Source organism: Asparagus officinalis, chromosome 6, assembly GCF_001876935.1.
Source record: "Asparagus officinalis chromosome 6, Aspof.V1, whole genome shotgun sequence".
Taxonomy (NCBI): domain Eukaryota; kingdom Viridiplantae; phylum Streptophyta; class Magnoliopsida; order Asparagales; family Asparagaceae; genus Asparagus; species Asparagus officinalis.
Window position 1 is genome coordinate 23,847,023 of NC_033799.1, and position 22,326 is coordinate 23,869,348.

Here is a 22,326-nt window from a genome sequence, read left to right on the forward strand (position 1 = left end):
CAGGCCAAGACAACCAAGGGTGTCTCGGCCTGGCTGAGACACCCAAGGGTGTCTCCAGGCTTAAAAATCCACCGTTGTGCGGTTTTAACCGCCCGAACTTCCTTGGTACCTATAAATACAGCCCCAGGACCCTCATTTTTTGATATATGAAATTTTGGAGAATTGGCGAAGCCCTGCCGAACTGAAGATTGATCGAGTTCTGCAATGCAAGAGAGAGAGATTCCTCAGATCTACATCACCCGTGTCCGTTCCTTAGGATTAACCCGTTGCGATAATCTTAAGAAGAGCAATTATCTTGCCGTTACCGAGATAAGCGCTTTTGCTCCTAGATTCCTTTACGAATCGATAGAGTTCTGGATCTGATCTGATTGTCAGGTAGTCCACGGATATCAACGTTCCCGTCACAGGCAAAAAACCCACGCAAGCAAGAAACGACGACGGATCTTGTGTTATTTTCGAGAGAGTTGTAACTTTTATTTCTTTCTTTTATAGAATATTTTGAATTCTTTGTAAACAATCAGAATTATAATAAATTCAATTATGAAGGCAACTTTAAGTGAAAACAAACTGGCGACCACAGTGGGAGTCAACAGCCTCGCTACCGAGGCTGTTGTGACGCAACCGGCATTCAAGATCCGGGTGAATGAAGAGGTTGAGTATGAATTCGACCAGCAAAAGTTTGAAGAGTACCTCTCTTCCTCCTCCTCCAGATCCGCCTCTCCAAGCAGGCACAGGAAGGCCTCTTCTTCCAGGAATGCTCGCGGGACCTTAGGGTTGAAGATCCGAGATCCCCACATCGTCGTTACACTCACACCCCGCGACGCCCCTACGATGTCCAACGTGGTCGAAGCTGTAGATCCGGACCTCCCCTCTGTCGTGAAGATAACTCCTGAAGGCGCTCCAACTTTGTCGAAGAGGGCGCGCCAAAGACGGCGTCAACGCCTTGCGCGACAATTAGCCAAGGCTTCAGAGTCGATGGACGGGATCCGCTATAATGAGGATCTGAAATCCAGGCAGCGCCGAGAACAACAACGGTGAGCAACCAACACCTCCTCCAAGACAGAAACGAACCAATGGGTTCATGTCAAGAGGACCCGCTCCACCCTTGAAGAGCGAATCAAGAAGCGTTGCGCATTGCTCGCGCATGCCCAAGTCCTTTTGCAGAAAGCGAAAGAAATGCAGAAGGAAGAAACAGTTGAGAAACCGCCCAAGCGCAAACAGGTGTAGGTGCCGAAGGCAAAGCCAACGCTTAAGGCAAAAATGAACGAAGTTACCATCCGAACTTCGTCAACCTAAGAGCCCGTTCCCCTGTCCTCGCACCTCCTATGGAGCTGTGTGGTAACGTGGAGCTCATCAAATCTAGAGCTCCTTTGAAAGATCACCTCGGCCCTCTACATGAAAATCGAGGTAAAGCACCCGTGAAGGGGCGGTTGGGACCTTCAAAAGGTACCCAAGTAACAGTTCGGATCGAGGGTCGTACCAACCCCCCTAAGAATGATAATAAAGGGAAAGCCCCTGTTACTGACCGCATCGGATTGCGAATCGAAGTTCAAGAGCCTGTTAGACTTTCACGCTCACAAAAGCATAAATCTGAACGTGTGACTGATGCCAAAAAGGTGTCATATCCCCAGAAGGAAACATATACGTCCGATGACGATGTTGTACCTGGAAAGTCATGCCGACACCCTACAGGTTGCTCCAGTCATCAAACTGACGAGTTGTACTATAAGGCTGGGGATACGAATAAGTCCCAAAAGAGAAGTGTTCGAGACGCAGATTCTCACTGTCCGTGTGCCAATATAATCAAGGCGGTATTATCAGAATGCTGCTATTCCAAAGCCCCACGAAGAGTTTCGGTGTTCGAGAGAATCTCCACCAGAACATCCGATACCAAACAAAGGCATTTCTGTAGGAGGAAACCTGTCCTCCGAGACAATGAATTTCCAGAAGTGTCCATCACCAAACAAAGGCATTTCTGTAGGAGGAAACCTGTCCTCCGAGACAATGAATTTCCAGAAGTGTCCATCAACATGACCGGGAGGGGGAAGTCAACGCGACACTTCAGCCCGGATCAGTTTACTGCAGTATCCTGACGTATGACCCATTTGTGATCAGGAACCATCAGATAGAAGAATTACCAAAGAATGCAAAAGGGACTTCCCTCAGAAGAGGAAACGTCAGATGTTTTCTCAGATGCTTGCTCAGCGGTGGCTTCCGATGACACCAAATCCAGCATGGGACAATCCTACGAGTCATTCATGATTAGCGCCAAGCAAATGGCTAAGATACTCGAGGACACTTTGACCAAGCAGAAGGAAAATTTTAAGTTTGAAATGGAAATGGCTATGCAGCAAATGAGAGAGATGCATGACCAACAGATCGCGGTACTGACAACTCATCAAGGAGAATCCAGCCATCGCAATAACCCTAACCAAGGTGATAATGAATGGGAAGTAAATGAGAACGTTAACATGACCACCCCTCCTATCGATAACAATACCGGGAATGGTCCTTCAGATGATAGCAATACGAAGGAAGACTATGTTACTTCTCCCCGAAATCGCCCGAAGGAAGATATAGGAGAAGATAAGAAGATGAAGGATTTAGAGAGCAAAATTATTGTGTTGATGAGTGATCAAGAAGTAAAAAGGTCCGGAATACCATGTCCGTACCCAAGGGAGTGGGAATCAATTTTGTACCCGGCAAAGTTTAATTTGATCAATTTTACGCCGTTTGATGGAAAGGGTTCCCCTACCCAGCACTTAATATCTTTTAAGTCTCACTTAGGAATAATCTCTAGGAATGAACCTCTAATGGTGCTATCATTCGTTGGCACTCTTCGCGGAGCAGCCTTTGATTGGTATCGTCGTCTCAAGCCGGGGAGTATCAGCAGTTGGGATGACATGGAGGACATGTTTCTAACAAACTTCTACGACGACGATACAGAAATTTCAATTGGTACACTATTTGATGAGAAACAGAAAAATGGTGAGTCGGTCGAACACTTCGTTAAGAGATTCCGGAACAAAGCGATGAACTGCAGAGATCCGGTTAGTGAAGACTTCATCCTCGAGACTTGTCACAATAATCTTTCATTGGACATCCTCGAAGCTATGGGAATGGCACTACCAAAGACCTGGAAAGACCTAAAAGTGCGAGGAGAACGAGCCAAATGATTCCTTAAAAGGAAGAAGACTAAAAGAGGTCAAACGGCAAATAATACTCCACAACAGAACTTTGTCCCTAAGGGTAAAGGAAAGGCACAAGCGAATGCCGTGGATGCGAACCAAACATTCGAAGTACAATCGCAACCGCAATAGCAGTAGCAGAAGGCGCCTCAACAATCAAGGTGGCAACAACAGCCTCAGAAACAGAAGACTTCGGAACCAAAATTCCCGAAGGTTTACTCATTCAAAGAGGATGAAGTTCCTGGTATTTTCAAATACCTTATAGAGAACAACAAGATCAAGTTGCCTCCGATCCAGGATCAGGAAGATGCTAAAAAAGTTAATGATCCAAAATACTGCGCATTTCATAAAGCGGTGCACCATCGTACCAAGGCATGCTACGCCCTTAAGGATAAGATCCAAGCTCTAATCGATGTTTGGGTCGTCACTATGAAGCAACCTAAGGAGAAGAAAGTGGGTGGGAATGCAGTATCGATTAGCTTCGGATCTGTTCCCTTTAACTGGTTCCAGCATGAGCCAGTAATAAGCACGGCAGTGAAAACCGTGAACGATGATCCTTACAAGCAGCGCCAGAAAGGACTTGTGTCGCACACAGCCCCGAATGGTAAGATTCTTTGGGTTCACCCTGATCTAATTGGAGATGAACAATGGACCGGATCCTCTTCCAAGAAAAAGTCAAAAGGAAAAGGTAAGTCTTATTATGGAGCTTCTACTATTCTAGGAGAAGATGATGATAGAATTCCAGCATTTCTGCTTTCTGAAGATGAACAGGGGGCCTTTGTAACTCGGAGCGGGAACGAATATCACTTCAAGTATCCGGATGTTTCTGAGCAATTGGCTAAGCAGGGGGTAACCAAAACCATTCCTTCCAAAACATTAACGGAAATAGGAATTGTCACAACTCCCCCAAGACCTGTAGTTGTAGAGAAGGTCCAACAAAAGCAAAAGGGGAAAGAACCGTTATGCCAAGATGGTCAAAACCCGAAGCAGTCTCGATTCAATCATCCGATTGGGAGAGACAAACCGGGGAATTCAAACTCTCCGCCCCATTTCGATATTATGGCATAGTTGGCTAATATACCAGCTAGAATAACCCTGTATGAGCTATTGCGTATGTCAAAGGACACAAGGGAAACCTTGCAAGAAGCCTTAGCTGATTCTAAAGCTTTCTTGACCCGAATCAAGCCATCTCCTAAAGAACCAGAGCCGTCAGTCCAACACTGCAATCTCGCAGCACATCATTTTCCCTGCATTTCCTTCACCAAAGAAGACATGCAGACGAAGAATTCAAAGCATGACCGGCCCTTATACTTCATCGGGCATATTGGCTCCAGCGTTGTCAACCGGATCCAAGTCGATCCGGGTTCCGCTGTCAGCATCATGCCACTCCGATTGATATATAATCTCAGAATCCCGGCTAGTAAGCTAGCCTCCATAGGAACTATGATCTACAGATTCAACACTAGTGGGTCCAGACCATTGGGAAAAATTTGAGTGAAGTGCCAGATCGGGGATTTGAAGTTAGAAGTCATATGCTACGTGATCGATGCGGAAACTTCCTATAATCTACTGTTGGGTCGACCCTGGATCCATGGTAACCTTATAGTCCCATCAACTCTTCATCAGTGCCTCAAATATGTGGACACTAATAATGAAGTCAAGAATAGTCCCATCAACTCTTCATCAGTGCCTCAAATATGTGGACACTAATAATGAAGTCAAGACGGTGGTCACGGATAAGCAACCGTTTAAGGGGTTGGAGAACTATTTTACCGATTCCCTTCTATACGGTGCCGAATCCGATACTGAACCATCGGCCCAAGGAACGGACAGCAGAGATGAAGCTGATACCGAAGCTGGGTTTGATTATGATGGTAGTTTTGTACTTAATAACATTGTACCCATTATAATTAATCTTGACGATGAAGAATCTTCGAAAAGTAGTTGTAACTGGCAACTTGCCGAAGATATTACAATAAATGATGATTTAGAGTACTCGTTGTGTCTTGATAGTATCACAGAGGGGCTGTATGATAACCCTGATTTGTATATGCCGCTTTAATCATTTTGTATGATGAAAAAGCAGGTACAGGATCCATTCGGAACGACACTTGTTATTCCTGCAAAGATAGGGGGTGAAAAGGAGGTTATCTATGGTAAAGGAAGAGAATCTCCGATACCAGACCACTTCTTGGAAGAAGAAGACGATAATGATAAACCTGCCCCTCATCTATTTAGATATAATGCAAAATCGCGTGATCTCATGGAGAAGTATGGATATGACTTCACGCTCGGAGAAGGTCTTTGCTTTGGTCGAGGTCCGAGGGTTCCGCCTCGAATGGCCTATGTACCAAAAGGAAAACCAGATGATTATTATCACCACAGAAGAGGTTTAGGCTATGTCTCCTCATCTGACGATGAGTGTTACTGGCAAGTTATTGATCAAATTGTTAGCAAAGCTAAAAGCGGATATTCTTCTGATTCTTCAGCTTGGGATTCCGACGCTAGTCTTAGAGAAATGTTCAAAAAGCTAATGTCGAACATGGCTACGGTTGACCCGGCGACAATAGAGGAAGACGATCAAATACCAACTTGGGAAGATCCTTAGGTTCATCACCTAAATATGCAGTATGGTGATAGGTTTGAACAAAGAGAACCTCCTACCGAAGATCAAGTAGTCCAAGTGAATATGGGTAATGAGGATAATCTGAAGCCAATATTCATTAGCGACAGCCTCCCGCCGAGTGAGAAAGAAGAGTTAATCTCTCTTATCAGGGAGTACATCGATGTGTTCGCCTGGAATTACGAAGATATGCTAGGGCTCGATCCAAATGTGGCGGTGCATCGTCTTAATATTAAGCCGGATGTCAAACCTGTCAAACAACAATAAAGACGGTTTCGTCCGTAAATGATGGAGGCAATCGAGTCCGAAGTTAAAAAACTTGTTGACTCTTGCTTTGTTAGGGAAGAGCAACATCCCGAATGGCTTGCCAATATTATGCCGGTCCTTAAGAAGAATGGAAAATCAGGGTTTACATCGACTTTAGAGACCTCAACGCTGCCTGTCCCCCAGGAGACGATTTCCCCCTTCCCATCACAGATGTCATCATTGACAATACATGCGGGTTCGAGAGAATGTATTTCATGGATTTTTCGAGAGAATGTCTTTCACATATGTCAAAGATTTTTCAGGAGCATCTCTGGAAGACCGTCGAATGCTACGTGGACGATCTAGTCGTAAAAAGTCGTGATAAGAATGATCACATCAAAGACTTGAAGATGATGTTCGATCTGATGCAGACCCATCAATTGAAAATGAATCCTACCAAATCTTTCCTCGGAATGTTCAGTGGTAAATTCCTTGGATTCGTCGTTACCACCAAAGGTATTCACATCGACCCTGATAAAGTAAAGGCAATTAATGAATTGCAACCTCCGAGAAACCTCAAGGAGCTCAGAGGATTGTAAGGGCGGTTAGCTTATATCCGTCAGTTCATCTCGAACCTCTCAGGAAAATGCCAACCATTCTCCAAACTCATAAAGAAGGGCGTATCATTCATATGGGACGACGCTTGTCAAAAGGCATTCGAGAGTATTAAAGAATATCTCTCAAAACCTCCTGTACTCGTTGCACCGAAGTCAGGCAAACCGTTCTTGATTTACGTCAAGGCGACGAGCCACTCATTAAGTGCACTGCTTGCACAAGACGACGATAACGGTCATGAGCAGGCAGTATATTATTTAAGCCGGACCATGGTAGGTGCTAAATCTCGATATCCTATGATTGAGAGGGAATGCCTCGCCTTGGTGGTCGCAATTCAGAAGATGCGGCATTACCTGGTTGGACAGACCATTTATGTTATCTCTAAAGTTAACCCAGTCCGAGTGTTCATGACACAGCCGGCTTTCATGAATTAGCGGTTAGCAAAATAGGCCTTGCTCCTATCCCAATATGACCTGCACTTTAAACAACAGAAGTTGGTAAAAGGGCAGGCTATTTGTGATCTCCTGGCAGCTAACCCAACTATGGATACTGCCGAGATATATGACGATCTGCCAGATAAAACCTACGAAGTCAACGCAACTTCGCACCAATAGGTGTGGCGCTTGTACTTCGATGGCGCTTCTCGAGCAACTAATGTAGCGAGTGCTCTTGGATGTTCTAAGATTTCTTCTGGAGTTGGAGTTGTCTTAGTTTCCCTAGGAAAACATGTGATGCCTCGGGCTTATTCGTTGACCGAGCCGTGCTCAAATAACGTAGCCGAATAAAATGCATTACTCATAGGACCCAATTTCACCAAAGAACTGGGGGTTGAGTATCTCGAAGCCTTCGGTGATTCTCAACTAATAGTTAAGCAAGTTCAAGGAGAGTATAAGGTCCGAAGTCAGGATTTAATACCATATCATAAGATGGCAGTAGAGATGGCAGAATCATTCAAAGGATTCTTTATTGAACACATTCCACGGTTGCAAAATACCTACGCAGATGCGTTAGCAGCATTAGCTGTATCCCTGGCGCAGCCTCCTGAAATAGAACAATTTGTTACAGTAAGGACTCACCAACTCCTAGTGCCAATCTATGATGAAGATGGCGAAGAAGAAGATATTAAGGAAACATATTCAACCCAAGTTGAGTTTGAACCCGGAGATTGTTGTTTCCCTATCATCGATTACGTCTTACATGGAATCTTACCAGAGGACGTGAAGGAAAGAGATTCAATCCGACGAAGAGCACCGAGGTTCTACTATAATACGGAGAGTCGAATGCTATACCGCAGGGGGTACGATGGGTTGCTACTACGTTGCTTATCGACTAAAGAAGCTGAAGAAGTCCTTAAAGAGACACATGAAAGGGATTGTGGTGCGCACCAACCCGGCCCCAAGCTTTATGACCGCATCAGAAGAATGGAGTATGTATGGCCCACCATAATGAATGACGCAGTTGCATATGCCCGAAAGTGTCATGCGTGTCAAATACATGCGAATTATATGTACCAACCTCCGGAGCATCTGCATCCTTCGGTTACATCGTGGCCATTTAAAACTTGGGGAATGGATATTATTGGTCCTATAAATCCCCCGTCAGTCAGCGGTGACCGATTCATCCTAGCAATTACTGACTACTTCTCCAAATGGGCTGAAGCGATTCCGCTCAGAGAAGTTAAAACAAGCAACGTCATTGCATTCATCAAAGACCATATTATCTACCGACATGGTGTCCTAAGACGAATCATACATGACAACGGTCCTCAATTTGTTAGCAACGCCTTCATCAGGTTTTGCGAGAAGTTTAAAATTCAGGACGTCTCGTCGACAGCTTACAATCCCATAGCGAATGGATTGGCTGAAGTCTTCAATAAGACTATCATAAAGGTTTTATCAAAACTCGTGAAAACTAATAAACGAGATTGGGATAACAAGCTTGGTGCGGCTCTATGGGCCTATCGTACCACGGTGCGCACACCGACGGGAGCGACACCATATTCTCTGGTATATGAATGTGAAGCCGTTCTTTCGTTGGAAATACAAATTTTGTCTCTTCGAATCGCTCTCACGACCCAGATGACGGCTGAAGAGCAACATCAAAAACGCCTTGAGGAACTCGAAAGGCTCGATGAAAAGCGCTTAGAAGCTCAACAACATATCGAATTCTACCAAGCCAAAATTTCTCGAGCTTTTGACAAAAAGGTTTGACAACGGAGTTTCAAAGAAGGAGATTTGGTTTTACCTGAGAGACAGCCTATGATCCTTAACTCCAAGAAGAAATGCAAATTTGAACCCAAATAGGAGGGACCATTCGTAGTAGAGACAGTATACTCGAGTGGCGCATATCACCTGGTTATTATGGATGGCGACCGGCTTATGATGCCGATAAATGGAAAGTTCCTAAAAAAATACTACCCTTAGTACTTTCAGGATAACCAATGTATCGGGAAGATCCCAGAAGAATACCACGTGTGGTATTATTAGGGATAACCCAATCACTCTAAAAGTGATAAATAAGAGATCCACGTTCGAACTCTAAATGACAGAATGTTTCCTTTTATTGTTATCAAATTCTCTAACTCTCATGAGTTATTTTGTGAGACGAGATTCAATCCTTTGATAGATTAATCCTTCCTCGTAAAGCTATCCACTGATCAAATCAATTGATGGTGGGTCCACCAAAATTTCTATCCGCCAGTCACTGGCAGTTCTCAGACTTAACATGTTAGGTCCTAATCACTTAGCATCGAAGTCCTCCATTGAGTGATAGTACGAGTCAGCATTCTCTTTGCTTCTGGTATACCACTCTCTTTGCTTTCAGGTCAAACCTATCAAAGTTAGGGCCAAAGCCAAATTCTCCTCTCGATTCCTTCCATAAACGAGAGGTCCACTTCCAGTTCGAGCAATCAAACCTATAAAAGTTAGGATTGTCTCCGATCTCGCTTAGTAAAACCTGCAGATGGTTAGGACTAAGATCAAGTCAACCCTTTCGATAAACGAAAGACTTCTATCTTTTTCCTTTCAACCAAACCTATAAAAGTTAGGGTTGAAACCGTAATTTTCCCTCAATAAATGAGGAATTCTTTTCTTGGATCAAGCAACCAATCCTATAAAAGTTAGGGTTGTTTGAATCTTTCTGATTCTCGGGATGGAGATCCTATTCCTAGTTTTATCTTTCCGGATTCTGGGGGTGGAGATCCCACCTCGAGTTTCTTTTCCAACAGGAGATAGAATATAAAATTCTTCCTCTTCAGTGTCGGGAGATAGAATATAAAATTCTTCCTCTTCTATTTTCCAGTCCGTCTTTACACTGAGAAAAGACACAATTCCCAACTTCCAATCCGCGCACTTTATGCATGGGGAATTTTATCTCAACTCCTAAATAGAGATAAGCCTACGCCTAACACGCGTTATCGGTTTAGTCATTCACCGATTGAAAAAGACACCAGAGTATAATTCTGGGGAATTTTATCCCGAATCCTAAGTAGGGATGAGTCAACGCCTAATACGCGTTGCCGGATGTCATATTCCCGTGAAAAAATGGTGAAGTATATGTATTCAAAATCATAGCACTAAGTCTAAGAGAAGTAATTCTCTTAGCATAACATTACATGTGAAACGGGTTTTAAGAATTCACATGCTAGCCCGATTCAAACGGTAATCGGTAAAGACACATCAAACCCGTTGATGGCTAGGGGTTTGCCAAAAATCCCAAGCCTATGTCAAACACACATCGTCGGTTTAGTCTTTCGCCGATTGAAAAAGATACCAGAGTCCAAGTCTGGGGAATTTTATCCCAAAACCTAAGAAGGGATAAGTCATCGTCTAATACACGGTGCTGGGTACCTTTTCCCCATAAGAAATAGTGAAGTCTATGTATTCAAAGTCATAGCATCAAGTCTAAGTGAATTAATACTCTTAGCACAACGTTACATGCGGAACAGACTAAAACAATCCGCATGCTAGCCCGATTCAAACGGTAATCGGTAAAGGCACATCAAACCCGTTGATGGCTGAGAGTTTGCCAAAAATCCTATAAGTATTGTGCCCATTGGGTTCACAATCGACAAAGAAACATCATGATAAGAGATGAACATAATTAAATCAAATACTAGGTCTCTACTAATAGATCAAGTCAAAGCATACAATAAGAAGCTCATCGGTCCGAACGCAGTCGGCGATCATGAATATGAAATTCTAACTTAGAAAGCCTATCTGCATAACTCTGCTCGAGTTCTGCTTGCAGATCAGCTCGGACAGATTCTTTGGAACTGCTCAAGATCTTCACGGCTTCATTCTTCAGCTTCATCAATTTCTCCTGCGTAGATCCTAGTCTCTCAAGTGTCTGTCCACGAGAGCTCTCTAATCTAGCTAGCTCTTCTGCAATGATAGCACCGGACTCCTCGGCATACTTCAAGGCCTTCTTTAACCTATCCACTTCCTCACGGTTGGAATCCAAAGAACTGAATAACTCGGCTCTATCCGTATCCTTTCTCGCAAGAGTAGCCATCAGCTGCACAATAGAACTCTCATGTGACTGAAGCTCGCTGCCAATGGAAGATCTCAGGTCGCGTCACTGTGCTAGTCTATGCTCCAACTGAGAAGATACGAAAGAAGAAACTCCACTAGCCTTTAATTCCTCCAACTCTCGGATTTCAGACTCCATAACAACAAAGTCGGCAGCGAGGGAATCAACCAACTCTGGATATCCCTCTTCTCTGATCATCGTCATGTAGCGAGAAAGGGAACGTCTGAACTGGTCAAAACAATAACCTCGATGAAGAAGTTTCTCGATCATGCCGTCAAAAAAGAGGACGAAAAAACCGAGATCCGTGCGGAAAATGTCTTTGTTGGGATCAGGATCGGCCAAAAGGGCGAGGCACGCTCATATGGTGACGATTGAGATCCTACAAGGAATAATGCAGAAAGGTAAGAGATACTCAAACATGATGAAAAATTTAAAGTGAATTGCAAGCATACCAATACCAATAGAAGTCTTGGTAGACTGAGATCCTACGATCGGCTCCGTCGGTCTAGTCTCAACAGATTCCAAGATGACAGCAGATGTGGTCGTTGGGGGTATATCAACCTCTCTAGGTAAATCTGTAATGCCTCTCGGTTGTGGAGGAGAGACACCACCGTTAGCCAAGCTAGTAGAGCTGGAGACCGTAGTCGTATAAGTCATAATGGCTGGTCCTATGATCACACTCCTCTATTAGTCAAATAGAAGTTCAGGCAAATGAAAAGGATCAAGGTGATGAAGATTATATACATACCTGCAGATCCATTACCCTCAGGTAAACTGGAGATGCCAGGAATCACAACTGAATCAGTCCCAGTGACTGGTCCTGTGATTACAATTCTTGGTTAGTCAGATAAAAAAATGACAAAATGAAGAGAATTATATATATACCTGCAGACAAATCACTCTCAAAGGGTGGTCCTGCAGTCCCTCTGGTGGCCTGCTCCGCCAACATGTCAACTAACAGTCTAATGTTAGATCCCGAGAAACTCGGTGCTGAGACATACGCATGTTCTTCAAAACCCATATCATGGAAGGCCTCGTCCTCGACTGGTCCCTCTAACATAGGTCCTGCTCGAGAATTTAAGGGTTGGATATATACAAAAGACAGGAAAAGAGGGAAGAGCTCAGATTTACCTGCAGTAGGGGCGGAAGATTCTTTTGCCCCGATATCCGTGCCTGGACTCTTTAATTTATCTAAAAGAAAAGAATTAAAGGAGGAGTAAATCCTAAATTGACCGGTTCAATATCCCTGTTTGTTTCAACATCCATAGGCTCGTCATGAATGGCATCACACATCTGCTACATGAAACTATCCAAATGGCTAGAATCAGGGAATACAGAGTCTTGTGGAAGTTCGCCTTCGTCATGGTTTCCTAAAACATAGAACATAATTAAGTCCAATGAATCCAAAAGGTGAATCATCTTAAAGCAATAAAGACTATAGGGTATTACCTTCCTCTCCGCCGGCGATGCCTCCTAACTCTGCTCCATATGTGGCTTATGAGTGGTCTTCTTCCGTTTTGGAACACGAACCCTCACAAAACCAGCAGGCCGCTCATGCATGAATTTAGTATGCATCTCAACCTGTGCAGGAGCTTTGTCGCTAGGTCGAGACCTCGCATAGCGAGAATCGAGCGATTCATGTTCATCAGCTATTCTACCTGGGGTGATAAGAGTCATCTTGTTAGGATAAGTGAATAAGACTTTTCGCTCTGGTTTTCGAAAAGCCGATTGAGATCGAGAAAGGATATAACGTTGATGCCAACGAAAGAGGGATTGATCCATTAATCCTGAAAAGAAAGAGTCGGACAATCCTGTAGTAGGTTCTTCCCCATTGGTATTTATGTCCACATGTTCTTCCTCGGAAGTCTCATCCTCATCGTCAGTAGGAAGAAGATCTTCATCATCCTCCATCCTGTCTCTACTCGAAAGGGAGGGTTTGGGGGGCTTTCTCCCCTGCTTCTTTGAAAGCTTAGCCTTACGAGCAGCTTGGATAGTGATTTGAACCAGATGCTCGGCCTCCAACTCTGAAAGACTCCTCACGCCTAGAAACTCATTAGTAGAGAGGAACCACTTGCAGCTGAGGAAAGTAAGCAACGACTTGTGCAGCCCACCATAGTCCAAAGCCCACCATAGTCCAAAGCCATGCCCGAACGCCGTCAATAAGCCCTCCCTCGGTCCTTAAACTACGGCTCGGATTCCCAACATATAGTTGGTCGTAACCGAACTGGCGAGCAAAGCGACACGGAAGATAAGGCTCTATGTGACAATGATTCTTCACCCGAAGAACAAGATATCCAACGCGGATGTTAACCAACCAACGGAAACAACCAGCATCAAGAGAAGTTCGACCAGTTCTGGGTTTCTCCTCATCAATCAGCACATCATCATAATGGCCCGAGAAGCGAGGAAAACACTTGAAGAACTCCCTGTTGGCCTTCTTGTTTTGATGATGTTTAACAAACAATTTACCACTAATGTTGTTTGTCTAGTATTTGCGTTTTCCTATGTATTGTAGACAAACAACGTCGTTGGAGGATGGATGGAATAGAGCTTCAACGATCATATCCAAAGGAGGTTGGCGGAATATCGGTGAAGCCTTGCTATTCAAAGTTCAAGATCCAAGTTAAAGCTTCATCCGCGAGATTACCTAGAAGAGCTTATTGAAGATCAAGATCTAGCTTGGGTAATTTAGTTTAGGTTTTATATTATGTGTGTTAGATACTCTAAGCTCAATATCATATACACACACGTATTTGGTTTCTAAGCTCAAATATTATATTCTCAGTCTATAGACTTAACAATCATCATATACATATTTTATCAAGTCTATATAATCATTGTGCAAAGTTTCAAAACATTGTTTATGTCAAAACATCAAACTTCATGTATATCACTTTTTTCATGTTTTGAACACTTTTGCAAAATAATGAGATTTCACAATTTGGAAATGCAAATTGGAAAATTCTTTTTGTAACATGTTCAAAATATCATTTGCAAACATTTATCAAAGTTTCATCAAGTTTGGAATTGATTTGTTATGTTTAAAGGAATTTACAAATTCACGTTTTAGTTCGTGCACATGTTCGTGCATGTTTTACAAAACAGATGAGTTTTTATAAATGGGAAGTGATATTCAAGAAATTCTTTCTTTGACATGTTTATCTACATGTTTAGAAACTTTTCTCAAAATTTTACTATTTTTTGAGTTGATTTACTGTACCCAATTAATTTTATAAAATCGTGTATGTCTGCAGTTTTTCAGAAACTGTAAATCTGTGTTCAAACATTTATTTCTCTCAAGTGGGAAAAGATGTTTCAGAAATTCTTTCTCTGACATGTTATCCTACATGTCTAGAACATTCCCACAAAATTTAATAATTCATTTACTATTTTAAATTGATTTTACAAAACAGTTATGCACTGCTACAGTAACTCCGGTCGACCGGAAATGTCTCTGGACGTTACTCAGCTTTGCATATAGCTCACGATCGACCGAAGTTACTGTAGCACCCGACCATTGCTACAGTAACAACTAGTTCTGTTTTTTTGTTTATTTTAATGTTTTGGGGGTGTTTTTCTTGGTTTTTGGACTTGTTTCATGAGCCTATATATACCCCATGCCCTCATACTTCTAAGGTAACTTAAGAAATATTTTAAACAAGTTTAAAGAGTTTTAAACAAGGGTTTAAGTTTGTTTAATGTTTGTTTAGAAGCTTTTAAGCAATTGGGTGTTTGAGTTTGAGAATTCAATTCCACAAGAGCTTGAGGAGATCATCTATTAGAGTTTGAGCAATCAACTATTCTCCCTCCATCTCTTGTCATCTATTGAGAAGTTTTCTAAACTCAATCTAGCTTTATATTTTATATTGTTTGATTATCATTTTATTAAGCTAGTGTTTTATATTGAGTTTAGTTGATTTTATTTTTTCTATGTTTATACACACAACCATTTGAGCTTATTGTATTTACATTCATAGTATAATTGGGTTGTGGGATTGTGTAACTTAGAGAGTGAGCTTATAATTTGTTCTCATTCATTGTAGAGAACAAATACTTTGTATTGAGCCTAATTGTGAGGATTCACTTGTAATACACTTGTACACCGAGAGAAGTGTGTGGTGAGAGACGGGGTCGAATCCAAGAGGAGTGGCGTCGGTTGACGTGCCTAGGGAGAGGTTGTAACCGAGCACTTGAGGAGGAGGACACGGGCTAGGACCAACACTTAGTGTGTGAGGTGTGATTGCATAGTGATTGTATTGTGAGGTGTAAACGTTGTTCGGGTGAACGTAGAAAACCCGGTTGTGATAGTGGAGATCTCCTCGAGGTGAGGAGCGGAGACGTAGGTCAAGTGGTTAGACCGAACTCCGTGATCATATCGTTTTGTTTGTGATTGCATTGGCGTTCTCTTTCTTGTTTTCATATCTTATATCGCCTTTGTGTATTGCTCATCATATTGCCCTATCACTTGTGTAGATTGTTTATTTTACCCTTGTGTTAGTTTACATATCCTTGCATATATTATATATCTCTTTAGTAGGATATATCATCTTGTGTTAGTTTATATATCCTTGCATATATACATATATTTCATCATATAGGATATATCCCATTGTATACATTGCTTATCCTAGCTCATATATATTGTGGTATTTCATACTTGCTAGGATAACTTGTTAATTAATTTTAATTGGCGTATAATCCGATTAGATTAGCATAAGACCCTAATCACCCCCCCCTCTAGGGTCTAACACTCCCAGCTCTTACGAACTTGAAGCTCTCGCTGTACATCAGTGAACGTCTTCCTGAACCATTTACTCCTTTCCAACAGCTGCACAAAAGGAACGGAAACATCCGCAGTGCTAGGCGCTGACATCAAATCGGGACGATGAAGAATGAACCACGCCATCAGGTATGTATACGGAAGTTCGACCTTTACAGAAATAAGCTCGACCGACGGTCAGAACCTTCCTGCGTAAAACCATCGACCAAATACCTAAGCCCACAATGGATACCGACAACCATCGTCGGAAGCAGAGAAAGCTCCCTCCCGTAAGCTAGTTGAACGGCAGGGAAGAGCACCTCGAGAGGTAAGGCGTCAGAAAACTGATATGGAACGACACACTTCTTCAACCAAATAGCAAGATAACCTGCTAACAGAGTCCTGGGCTGAATAGACTTCTGTGCATGACAAAGAAATGTCCGAAACTTGGTCCCTGCAGGAAAAGATCCCTAACACTGTCAGTAGTGTAGGAGCAAGCTTCGGCCTTTTCCATCAACTCATTAATGGAAAAAGGTGTCAAAATGTCTGTCAGTAGTGTAGGAGCAAGCTTCGGCCTTTTCCATCAACTCATTAATGGAAAAAGGTGTCAAAATGTCTGTCTAACTCACAAACAGTTTCGCTGGGATCACCCTCCAAATGCTGGAATAGATAAACAGCGAACTGCTTCAAGCTGATCTGTCTCTTCCTCTTCGCTTGAGTGGTAACCTTGATTAGAGATGTATAATAATGGCATGTATAAACTTGAGACTTGATAAGTGGAAAACAGAGATTGATTAGAGCAAACGTGAATATTAGCTCCAGTGTCAATCCACTAATCATTTGCTTGAAAGGTCATGTTTACTTCACGGGTGAAGAGAACAGACCTGAAAGCAGTTTTAGCTGAACTGGAAGTCACCATGTTTACTTGTGACTTATTAGGTAGAGGTCCTCCCATCCTAGGCTTGGGTGGTTCTGTCTTCTTGTAATAACAGTCCTTAGCAAGGTGGTTGGTTCGTCCACAAACAAAACATGCTCGATGTTCAGCTCCTTCCTTATTTTGAAAGTGGACAGGGTTCTAACTTTGATGAAAGGATTTCTCCTTAAATGTTTTACTTTGATTTTGGTGTAAGGGATGTTTCTTGTGTTTGGAAAAAGGTTTGGATTCAACATTGTTTACTTTGGGTTATTTGGGTTCGGATTTTGTTTCATTTTTCTCCCTGAGTCTATGTTGCTCTTCGATTCTAATGGCATTCAACACTTGTTCAAGGGTAAGATCTCCTTGGGTATGATTAAGATTTTTGGCAAAATCTAATCAGGATTCGGGAAGTTTGTCTATAAGACAGGCTAACTGAAATGTTTCATCTAAGATAGATCCATTCATTTTTAATTGGTGAACTATATGTTCGAATTCATAAATTTGCCCATTCATTGGTTTAGAATCTACCATTTTAAATTTGTTAAAATCAGAAGCTTTAAATCTTTTAATTCCCATATCATCTAAACCATATTTTTTCTCTAGTGTTTCCCACAAAACTTTAGCATTAGTGATAGTATAATATATATCATATAACCTATTAGATAAGGCTCCTAAGATTCCGTATAGACAATGATACTCTATTTCTTGAGGTGTTCTCGGGATATGAATGGAATCTGTGGAGGAAGATGAGGAAGATTACCTAGTAATTAGTCTAGATGAAGATGGGTTGTCTGGTTCTATGGAAGTTATTAGATTTAGAGTTGTTAACCAAAATCTCATTTGGTTTTGTTAACGACGGAAATTGTTCCCATCAAACTTCTCTAGTTTAGCCGACGTAATTTTACTTGTAACCATAATTTGATGATGAATGAATAATTTTGTTATTATAATGCAACAGATGTGATTTAAATATTCAAACATCAGAATCAAGTGTAGCACGTCGATTTTATAAGATGTGGACTGCATTAACATAACAAACATAATACGAAACAGAATACAAAACATGCTAAACATGATATTATTCTAAACAACACAATTAGACGCTTTGATTGTTGGGAATATGTGTTGTTTAGACAATAATTAAAATGTAAATTAGTTTAAACAGTTAATAATTTTAAGATAATGATGGGTTAATATTATAACACAGATATAAGAAATGATTAAAACGACCCTTGTACAGGCAATGTCCCAAGAATCTAATTGCCCCCTCTTGTACAGGGCTACGCGGCAAAAGTTCTCGGAGATATAACGACCCTCGGTCAGGTGACCTCCTTCTCGTCAGCACGAGCTTCAAGAAGGCTTTCCAAATTCTCCTTGACTTTTAGGAAACCAGCGAAAATATAATAGCAGAAAAATATTTTCAAAAATAGAAGAGGAAGAGAAGAGATATATTTATTCACAAAAAATTTCTTGTTAACCCTCGCATATACCGGTCTTTATATAGGATGAGATCCGCGTCCGTTATCCCACAAATCCTGCTAGCCGTTTCGTCATTTAAATCCATAAATCCGCAGTTAATACATTTTAATTACTCACCGTTACAAAATATTAATCACGTTATTGCTAGCCGTTACAAAATATTAATCACGTTAATGCTAGCCGTTACAAAATATTAATCCGTCGTTTAATGCTAGCCTTTACAAAATATTAATCCGCAGTTTAATGCTAGTCGTTACAAAACATCAATCACGTTTTTAATCTGCATCATATTAATTATGTTATAATTATTCCAATTAGAAAAAAACAAAATATAGCAGGTTAAAAGCCTCAATCCGGAGCCACCCGACCCGAACCAGAGCCCGGCCCGGCCGGCACGCGCATGTGTGGTATAGAGCATAACCCTTATTTTCTTCTAGGCATAAGAGAGAAGGGAAAGACTTCACTCTTTCTTCCTATTCCATTTCCTATGAGGGACTAAACTTTCCCACTTCAATGTCAAGTTTTACACTTATTATAACTCCAACATGATACATGATTAATTGTAGATAAATCTTTTTGTATTCTTCGTGAAATTATATAGCGGATCTGATCCATGACACTAAGTATGTTTCAAAGGAATATCGATTCTTAAAGTTGTGAACAAATCATGAAGACTAGTGGTCTGATAATCAAATTCTTCAGACTGGTTTCACGAGATACTTTCTCATACTACACAAGTTTGGTCACTAATTAACTGTAATATCTTTAATGTTTGCTTAGAGAAGCAACTCTTTAAATACTATAGAACGATTTGGCTTTCTCATATATGGATTTGGATCCTCTGAACTACAAAAAATGTTGGAATATCGATTCTTAAAGTTGTGAACAAATCATGAAATCCAAGGATCTGATGATCAATCTCTTTGGACTGGTTTCACCAAATACTCTCATACTATACATGTTCGGTCACTTATTCACTGTGATATTTTTAATGTTTGCTTAGAGAAACAACTTTTTAAATATGGTAGAGCAATATGATTTTGTACACATATGGATTCGGACCCTCTCCACTACAAAAAAAATGTAATACAGGAATCATTACTTTATCAAGACTGTTGATAATTAATGGATGGTTGTGATTTTTTTCCTATTGTAAATTCAAAATGAGCATAATTCATAATCATCTATTAGATAATCAATAATCATGATTAAGACACAAAAAAAATGTAATACAGGAATCATTACTTTATCAAGACTGTTGATAATTAATGGATGGTTGTGATTTTTTTCCTATTGTAAATTCAAAATGAGCATAATTCATAATCATCTATTAGATAATCAATAATCATGATTAAGACAGCGATCTCTTACTACTTTCTTATAGTATAAGGAATCGAAATCCTTTCTACATTAACAGTTCAATGAGACGTAACATATAAAACAGCATGTGATTTCTCAAAAAACATGCTCTGTAGTAGACTATTCAACCAATCATCATGCGCATTGCAATATTAAACGAACTCCCAAGAGGAGATTATTGTGCGCGGCGGAAGCTTCGAGTGCAACACAAACAATAACTCGAGATAAATCACAACCAATAAGCAAATCACAATCACAGCAAGAACAAACTATTTACATGGTTCGGTAAGTTTCCTATGTCCACGGGGCAAGGAAGGGAGAGTTCTTACCATTAGAAATCAAGAGAATACAAATAGAGTTCTAAATTTCACCGATCAAACCCTAAAACAATGCTCTACATCTCTCACAAATCTCCCACAATTGGATGCAGCAATGCTCTCTCAAAGACTGCACAAAATCATCCTTGCCTAACCCTAATTAATCAGGTTTAGGGTTATATATCAACTCAGAAATGAACCGTGTCAAAAACAAAGCCCAACCCAAAATCCATCTACAGTCGACCATGGCGGTCGACCGCGCAGGTTTCGCGATCGACCGCATGAAGCTCGCGGTCGACCGAACACCTCCGACAGAGAACCAAAATCCTACAGTCAACTCACGGTCGACTGTGGCGGTCAACCGAACTGATTTCCTAAGAGATAATCGCCTACAGGGTCCTTGCGGTCGACCGCCACGGTTGACCGTCTTCAGCTCCGAAACCTAGTGCCCTTCTATGCATGTTCGCGATCGCGCCCCCCGCCCCCGCGCCCCCCCGCCAGTCTGCCTGGCCGTTCTTCTGCTGATTTCCTACACTCTCTCTCGTTACTTCTTCAATTCTATACCTCGATGAATGTTTCTATAAAAAAACTGAGCCGACACCAAATCATCCAATAATCCCACTTGTTACGTCTAGGACGTCGTGAAAACTTCCCATGACAATGGACTCAATCCACAACAAGTCTGGGATCCAAACTAGAGCTGAAAATGAACTCCCGCAACGAAATCAAACTGGCTGCATCTGAAAGACTGCCTACGTATCCTCTTGCCTAAGGAATCAAGCCGAACGTAGTTCATCCAAATAGCCTCCAAAGGCATCAATCCACTATAAGAGTTTGCAACTCTTCTCCAACATCACGATCAAGTCTACGGCTGATAGCACCTTCAATGGCCCCAAACTAAAACAATCCAAATATCTCCACCTGATATAAACCAATGGCCATATCCAGACTCTATGTATCAGCTGCATTCTAATCGATCAACCTATCATCTGTATCCAAATCAACATGATTCCTAATCTGTGTCACATCAGTTGGAATCCTAAATGATGCAGTATGATCTAGAGTCTCCACCTAACGTGAAATAGCATCACTCACTACCCACTGCAATGTCCTAAAGATCTGATCACCACTCTTCACCTGTCGAGAGTCAAACGTGACATACCTGCTCAGAACAAAGTCAGAAGCCAATACCTGATAATCAAACATGCCTCTGAATCCCAAATGTGCTATCGGATCAAATCTCACATCCACGATGTGACCAAGTGCTGGGTAGCCAAACATCCGACGTAACCCAAAATCTAATGCAGCTCTACCAGATCCTATATCTTTACATGCAGCAGTCGGCAACCTATACATAAGATGGTCCAAACATGTCGTAGCCCGCACACCAATGCCAATGCTCGACATCAAATGCCGATCCTCCTTCAGAATGGAACAGCTCCCCAAATCTGCAATCTCATCACGTTGCCTCAAAGTTTCCACACCAATGAAGTGTCTCCTATTATCGTAAGCTCGGCACAAACGCAAGAAAGAACCCCTACCATAATCATAACATCGTGTTACCTTTATACCAACACACTTCCTCCTTCTGTTACGGCCTTCTAGGACTTCACACCAACGGGACTTGGTTGCAACCCACAAATGCCTAGAGCAATCCCCAACTGCGAAAACCATATACCTATTACCCCCCAATGATGATCCTTTGAAAGGCCCATAAATGCCTGAATGAACACCCCTCAAAAGACCCCTCTAATGATGGATAGAAGTGCCAAACTCCACCCCGGTCTTCTTGCTCATACCAATGGGTTCACAGGACTTCAAACTGCAGATCAAAACACTCCTCAACAACCTATGTACGACATTACTAATAAAATAACCCGCCATCAAACAATGCCACAGTCTAGCCGAATCTGATAAAGTCGTCAGCTCCCTATCAATCGTCATGCTTCCGAGCAAATAATACAAGTTGCTCCTTCTAACACCCTTCATCACAATGATGGACCCTAATGTGACCATCAAGCGTGCGTCCACCAAGGTCACTCTATAGCCTGCTGCCTCCAAAGCTCCAAGTAAAATGATGTTCATCTTCAACTGTAGAACGAACCTTACATCATTCAACTCTCACATCATCCCATCACTCATCCTAATTCAAATAGTACCAATACCACCAATAGAGCATGCATATCTATTACCCATGAGCACGACATCCTCTCTTTCCAACTCCTGAAAGTTAGAGAACCAATCCCTCCTAGGGCAAACGTGGTAAGAAGCACCCGAATCCAACATCCACTCCG

At 41.8% G+C, this 22,326-nt stretch overlaps 1 pseudogene; it reads left to right on the forward strand.

The window, feature by feature from the left end:
- LOC109845917 overlaps positions 1-22,326 on the forward strand; it is a 53,131-nt pseudogene that overhangs the window by 6,012 nt on the left and 24,793 nt on the right.